The sequence below is a fragment of the Fundulus heteroclitus genome, chromosome 11, assembly GCF_011125445.2.
Source record: "Fundulus heteroclitus isolate FHET01 chromosome 11, MU-UCD_Fhet_4.1, whole genome shotgun sequence".
Lineage (NCBI taxonomy): Eukaryota > Metazoa > Chordata > Actinopteri > Cyprinodontiformes > Fundulidae > Fundulus > Fundulus heteroclitus.
This window is the reverse complement of record NC_046371.1, coordinates 21,746,702-21,754,283: the sequence shown is the minus strand read 5'-3', so window position 1 is coordinate 21,754,283 and position 7,582 is coordinate 21,746,702. Positions and strand designations below refer to the sequence as shown.

At 38.1% G+C, this 7,582-nt stretch overlaps 1 protein-coding gene across 1 annotated transcript in view; it reads right to left on the bottom strand.

Moving 5' to 3' along the window:
• layna (layilin a) overlaps positions 1 to 6,803 on the bottom strand; it is a gene marked incomplete in the record, with an annotated part of 75,994 nt that extends 69,191 nt beyond the window's left edge. The window contains 1 exon segment of the mRNA XM_036143111.1: positions 6,522 to 6,803.
• Between the last annotated feature and the right edge of the window lie 779 nt (positions 6,804 to 7,582).

Sequence of the window (7,582 nt, the reverse complement as noted above, 5' to 3'; positions counted from 1 at the left end):
AAAAACTGATGTTTTTTTGGACTGGGTGTTCAGGTATGTGTTTTGGGCCAATCAGGCGTAGTCTCCCGTGTGCATGCAAAGAATCTTGGTGATGGCGAACTGCGGCCCGCTGTACACCTGGAAGTTGTTGTAGAACCAAACGTACTGACTGACTGAATTGGACTAGGCTTGACACATCAATGAGACCGTCTCTCTCTTCAGAGCTGAGTACCCCCGCTCTGTCACAGTGTATGGGGTGACGTTTATCGGGAGAATGTCGTCCGGACCACTGTAGAGACAGAACATGGATGCAGCCAATCAGAGACGAAAAGCCCAGGCACACACACAGTTCTTTTCACAAGCAGCCATTTCCTTTTTAAGTTCCTCAAATACTTTCATGCTACAACCACAAAGTTAGCTGTGTTTTATTGGTATTTTATGCCATTTTTGTGATAAACACACGATTGTCTACGAATACAAATCTGACAGATGCAATTATTCGGGCTACATTTGTACAAGCTTTGCATAATATCGTGCTGCCATACGTACTGTATTGGCCCCTTCCCGTTTTCCAGGTTGCATCGCACCCACATTGTGGACCCTTCCACCGGAGACACATCGCTCAGCTTAAGGTAAGGCTAGTGACTGGGAACTGCATTAAAGACATAGACAGGAAGAGCTACAGATGAGGAAAGCTGTTACCTAAATAGATAATAATTTTATTATACTGTGCGTGGTTTAACAATCCACACATTGAGACCTTTTTTAGGTGATACTTTATCTGCTTTTAAGCATTTTAGTGGCTGATCATGCTTTCATTTTAAGGTACTGTTCGAGTTAAGTGTTCTTCTCTGAGATAACTTGCAATCAGATGCAAATTTTAATTTTTAATGCCACTAGAATGGGACAGTCTCTAGAATGTTTGAGTATTTTGCAGACTGCGCTTGATTGTAGACTGAATAACTGTTCATTAGCTCTGAACTCAGTGTCGAGAATCCTGTATTGACTCTGCATTGATTCTATCAAAGTACAACTTTGTTGTCATACGATATAATGTAAAAAAGGTTCCAGTGGGCAGGAATGTTTTTGCAAAGCAATGCCTTTACAGCCAAACTGCACACTAATCAGGGTGTTCTAAGGTTGTTCAGAAATTGTATAAAAGGCACTGGTGCTTGACAGGGGGCTTTTAAAATAAGGTCACAATTGACTTTCCTTTGAGAGGAAAATGCTCAAAAACCTTTTTTTGATAATTTCAGCAAGTACCAGTTTCCGGTGCCCAGCCTGGCCTGGCGTGGCAAGTGTTCCCTGCCCAGTCCGACTCACCTTTACCTTTGAGCATCTGACACACACCGCATCTGCACTCCAAGAACATTACAGATCTGGAAAATGGTGCCACTGAAACTCAACTGTTTTCTGTCAGCTTCAGATCGAATTTATTAAATCATGGATGATATGAATGAAGTGTAGGATTTTGCAGCACTGTTTAAAGGAGAACAAGCAAAGACACACAGTGAATGACCCAGACAGGAAACCATACTCAGTACAACACCTGTGCTATTATTTATTTATTTGTAACTATATATTTTACTTTAATTAGTATTTGTTGAACTTTCTCTTAAAAGTCATCTCAAACATAATTTCTAACTTTAGTTAGATTTTTATGCAGCACATTTCCCATTAAGTATTAGTGTAGTGAACAATACACACAATACACTATTATTTAGAAAAACGTTTATTTGCCTAATAATTCATGAGCATAGTAATATGTTTATGATTGATGTGCCAAGAAAAACATACCTGTGACGCCAAAGAAAAACAAAACACATGGCTTTCACATGTATTTTGACAAATACTGATCTGTAAAGCAAAATGTCTAAACATGTATTTGACCCCCTGTATTCTGCTTTCTTTAAATAAAATCCAGAGCAGCCAACTACCTTCAGAAGAAGCCTAATAAATGGAATCCACCTGTGTTTAATGTCATTTCAGTATGAATCCAGCTGTTGTGTGGAGGTTTGTTGGAGAACAGAAGTGAGCAAAATGCATCAGTGAGACCAAGGAATACAGCAGACAGGTCAAGGAGGAAGTTGTGGAAAGGTTTAAGGCAGAGTCAAGTTATAAAGTAATACTTGGAGTGGTTGCAAATATTTTTAGAGGCCAAAATAACAGCAGCTACTTTGGGCGAGACAGACACAGATGGATAGTTGGAGGCGCGCACATGAACAAACACTCTGAAAGCCGCAGGCTGAGATCAACAACCTGTCTGATAACACACTTATATACACAGCAGCATAAAGGTCAAGGGTTTTAGTCTCCCCCACTATTTTACAATCAATTACTCTAGTTTGCTTTTACGTCATCCATTGTTTAAAAGGGCCTATTTACTGGCAGGAGGAACTCCTCCAAAACCAGATAGCAGTAAGTAATTTTTATTTATGTCTGCCTAAATGTTTATGTTCAGCTCTTGTGACAAGTCTTGTGTTTTCTATTCAACTAGTGATTTTGTGAGAACCTCTGGCCTGCAGGTCACACCAAAGCAGGCCAAAAAGAAGTGGCGGGATGTGGTGAAAAAATATAAGGTAAAATAACAAAACTCCCTGCATAATATTAGCTCACATTATGTATTATTCTCACCACATTTCTGGTATTACCTGAGAAAACTCAGGGTTGAAGGATATTGTACAGATTAACTAAAATGACAAACCATTTGACTTGATGGTCTCAGCTTGACTTCCTGAAGGAGCAAACTGAGAGCGATGAGGAGAGAGAGGGCAGCCTTAGCTAGGGAGGAAGCAAGGGAGAGGGAGGCTACGGAAAGGGCCAATAATATTTGTCCCCTTTTGAAAAACTTGTTGACAAGTTATAAATAAAATCTATACATGTTTTTAAGTATACATCTAAGTGAGTTTCTTCTGAGTGAGGACACGAAGAATTGAGAGGAGAAAGAGAGAAAGATGTAACATGTTCAAAAAATTATTAACATATGATTTAAAACAAAGAATTAACTTTTATAAACACCTTTAGACAAATAGACAACACCCAGAAACAAACAATTGAAAAATAATAGGAACGGAAATTAATTTACTGATTATTTAATGTATTTTTACAGGAAATTTTTTTTAATGAAGCAGCATGTGTACATGACAACAACTGATCTAGGTTAGGTCAGATGTAGTCATGTTCACTTAAACATGCAGCCAGCTCTGCTGGAGCAGAACTGGGCTGCCATTCTGGCTCGGAGGCAGTTTCCAGACAGCTGTCTTCGGCCACAAGATGGCCTTTCTCTACTGGGTCGACCTCCTCCTTCACATCAAGCTGGTCACCTGCCTCTATACTAATATTGTGGAGGATGAAGGAGGCACTGATTACTTTTGGGGCAAACGCTGGGCGGACCTCCAGCGCCCTAAAGAAGATTAAACGCCACCGCGTCTTTAGAGCACCAAAGGCATGCCCAATAATGTTTCTCGCCTTGGCGTGGTGCCTGTTGTAGCGTGCCTCCACTTGGACTGTACCAAATATAAAATAACCTGTAATTTAGGTAATATGCTGATATATCTTAATCTTCTATCCAATTCATATAATCTATGTATCAATTGTGTGTCATTGTTGGCTCTATTTAATGACAAGAAGGTAAGAGATCCTACTGGCAACTGGCTGGCGATAGGGCGTCAGGAGGGTGATCAGGTACCGGAGACTTGGGAACCCACCATCGCAGAGTAGAAAAAAAGCCCTCTGGTGGGTATTAGGCATTTTTATGCAACGGAGAGCGCAGCAGTACCAGTGAGTCATGGACAGAGCCGACGTGGTCGAAGTAAACATTCAAAATCTTTCTCCGTGTGTCACACACATCCTGCAGGATGATTGAGGGGAAGAATTTTCTGTTTAAATAACATTTCTTTTGTGGGTCAGCATGTGGAACAATTCGCACATGGCACTCATCAATGGCACCAACTGCTGCTTTGAAGGCCTCGTTCCCGGCAAGGCGGGCAAAACCAGCACCCATTCCCTCCAAATCTTGTCTTTTTGGGAAGAAAATACATTTTTGAATGGTCCCCATCAGGGAGTGTATAACTCTGTGTACCACCTGGCACAGAAGGGCATCCTAAAGATGACAGCTGTTGCACTATAGGATGCACCGCAGGCCAGCCGGTAGAGGGTCACCAGCACCTCTATCTCCCGTGGCCATCCATGGGCCTTCTATACCTGGGTAACATGTAGATTAATATAGTTCTCAGGAAAGAAAAAGTAAAATGTATATTCCTGTAAAACTGGTCAAGTATAGTAAACGTAACAAATGGCTTCCCTTCTCTAATATTAACTATAGTATTTTTTATAATGTAAAGATTCTCATTGTAAGATGTATTGATTATTTTTGGCATTTCACTGAAAGAATGAACAGAACTAATTGCACATAATTTATAGATCACTGTAAAGGTGGGCAGACATAGAAATTACTTTTCCTTCTTAATAATCAATGCGGTGGTCAATAGGTACAACAAAGTAGCTTAACCCTACTGCCATACTGTTACTAATATGTTAAAATTGTGTTTTCATTTCAATGATTTATAGAGAAATAGTCACAGTTTCAACCTTATCACTTGTTTAATACTATCCTCAATGTTTTTTAAAGATAAAAGTAGGAAACAGGCTGTCAATCTTAAAATGCCTACCAGTTGGCACAGATGGGCTAGCAAAGCAACACAAGTCAGTCAGATAAACAGAAAACAAATGAATGTTTTGGCGAATTAAAACAACAAAAAAATGCCATCAGAACCAGCGGTACTTCACATACGACTAGGCCGATAGAAGGGTACTACATACCGTCTAACTTTAGCCCTGGCTGCAGTTAGCCTCGGAGGTCTGCGGTTTATTGGTCTACTCAACGTCGGACTTGTTTTTTAATTACACACCAACTCTGTAAACCAGCCATATAGTGCAGCTTAAAAGTATAATGTTCTCGTTTCAAAAGATCTGAAAACATACTTTTAAAGAACAACAGCAGCAGAAAAGGTACTTTTTAACTTACCACTGTGAGCTCTGTTTGCGCAATCCAGAATCAAGCTGCGGCCGTGGTGCATTCTGGGAAAGCGGCCAGTCGTCTGCTCTGATGCAGGCTTGTTTCCGGGGAGCCAGGCCTTGGCCAGTAGTTGTGAAGCTTTGCCGGTGAAGCCGCCTCCCTCCCTCCCTGTCATTGTTTTAACATTAACGGCTGCGGTCAGATGGACGAAGTGGAAAAAAATAATATGAAGTAGAAAAATGCGAAGTGGAAAAAGGGTAGAAGGAAATAACAAGGGCAGGCAAAAATTCTGTGGGTAAAAAAACAGTTAGAAACGTTAGAGGCAGAAATAAATCATTGTTTCACAAATAGAAGAATGTTAAAATAAAAGAAGAAGAAATTTTCATGGTGGAGTAAAAACATGCTTTAAAAATTTTGTGGTGTAAATCAGTATGAAACAAAAATAAAAATATCTTTTAAAAATGTTGGTATGAATAAATATGAAACAATAAAAAAAAGTTGCAGTGGAGATACGGAACAAAAAAACCCCACTTGCAATAAATACACAAAGACAACATAAAGAATTCAATAAAAATGTATAACAGAAAACAAGTGGGTTAAATATAAGTCAGCATAAAAGCAATAAGAAAAGTAAAAATAAAAGTGGAAGTTAAAATCTATATTTTTGATGAATAATTTATCAATTGTTGAAGAAATATCATCTTTTTATTATTTTGTCACATCGGCACACAAATTCATATTATTGGCTTATTATATTATTGACTTTTGCAAGCAATTTTATATTATTAAGTCCTTCATTTATTTCTGTATGGTTTTTTTTTTTAATTATGGCAGGATTGCTCCTCCATACATGTGAAGTTGATGGAAACATACTCCAAAAGATATGGACCTGTAACTGTTATGAATAGGTCACAAAATATTTACTCAAGAGGAATGAAGGTGACTAATATAACAAAATAGGAAAGGTTCTAGTAGGTGTAAATAGTTGTATTGCATGACAAGTAAAAAACAACAACTATATATATATATATATATATATATATATATATATATATATATATATATATATATATATATATAGCTTCATTGACATAGCTTCATTGAAATCCCAAAGCCCCCGACTTGTTATATTCTGCATAAAATATGATGCATGCACATACTAAGACAGATTCATAATATGCTGTCTGCTTACCCCTCGCTTCAAATATGTCTGCTTCAGGAATCAAAGTCCAGTTTAAAGTCCCAAATCCAAAACATAAAAATAAAAAACAGATCCTCAAATTAATTGAAAAGTTCTTGACTTTGACCAATGTTGTGTATTTTTTGGGAATAGTTTACCTGTGATGAGGCTTGCTCCTGCAGATGGATGAACACAAAAGAGCAGAAGAAAGGCAATCACCAGATCCATCTTCATTTACTATCTTACTACCAGAACTTCAACTTAAGTTTAGTCTTCTTCATTTCTGTCCGTCTGCCAGGTGGTCAAATCAGTTCAAACAAATCCAGACCAAATCTACCTAAACGTCGCAAGATGAGTGTCAGAAAAGGTGGACATTAAAAAAATAGATTTAAGAAAAAGAAAATCAGAGAGACAAGTCTCCTGTTGTATCTTCTGAAAAAGACTGTGGGTGTGTGACAGCCAGAAGGAGGAGCAGTGAGAAAGGAGGAGAAAAAGACTGCATGTTTGGGAGGGGGGCAGTTAATCTGTTAAGAGCAGTCCTAACGATAAGAGAAGAGGCTACATCGATCACAGGACATCCAATTGCCCGAGTGCTTCTCATCGTAAACGCTGAAAAGAGGGAGATTTCACTCATTCTTTTATTACTTAAGCTTTCGATATCATCATTACAAAAGTGTTACATAGAAATGATCCCCCCTGCTAACTCAATCAGGGACCATTTAAAACATTATTCTCAGCTCCACCGGGCGGCAGTGTTCTAACTCGTTGCAAAGCAGCAGACATTTGTTTGACATCTAAGATCTGTATTGAATAAAAAAGTAAAGATGAAAGCTGAGAATTGTATTTTGAATACTTGGATACATGTGACATCCTTTGAATTAGATACATTACCTCAGTTTGGAAGACATGACTTTACCTTTTCAAATCCAGCCCTCTCTCCTTTAAATCAATAAGCAGAGCACAGTTGGAACAAAAGCAAAATCGGTCTTGAACTGTGAAAAAATCCTTCTGTATTTTAATCAGAAATGATGTTCATCATTATGAGGAAGGGGCACTGAGATGGGGTATTTCAATTCTTCATTTGTCAGACTGAATTAAAAATAATAGAAAACTACATTTCTTTGGCCAGTTTTGCAGCTGCTGCTGCTTTAAAACTCAAACTGTCTTTCTTTGCAGCACCGTGAAATCAAACTGAAAAATCCGACTTCGAACATGACCGCATTTAATCAGTAGGGAACATTTCCTATGTCAAGAAAAATTGTTACAAAAATGTAAAATAAATGGAAGTAAGTTAAGTTTTAATGTATTCATCCATTTTTAAATGTAATTTTACAATTTTTTAAGTAAATTAAAGTGTATTTAGGAGGAAAGAAAACCTAAAAACCATCGATGTGCTCCTTTCAAAC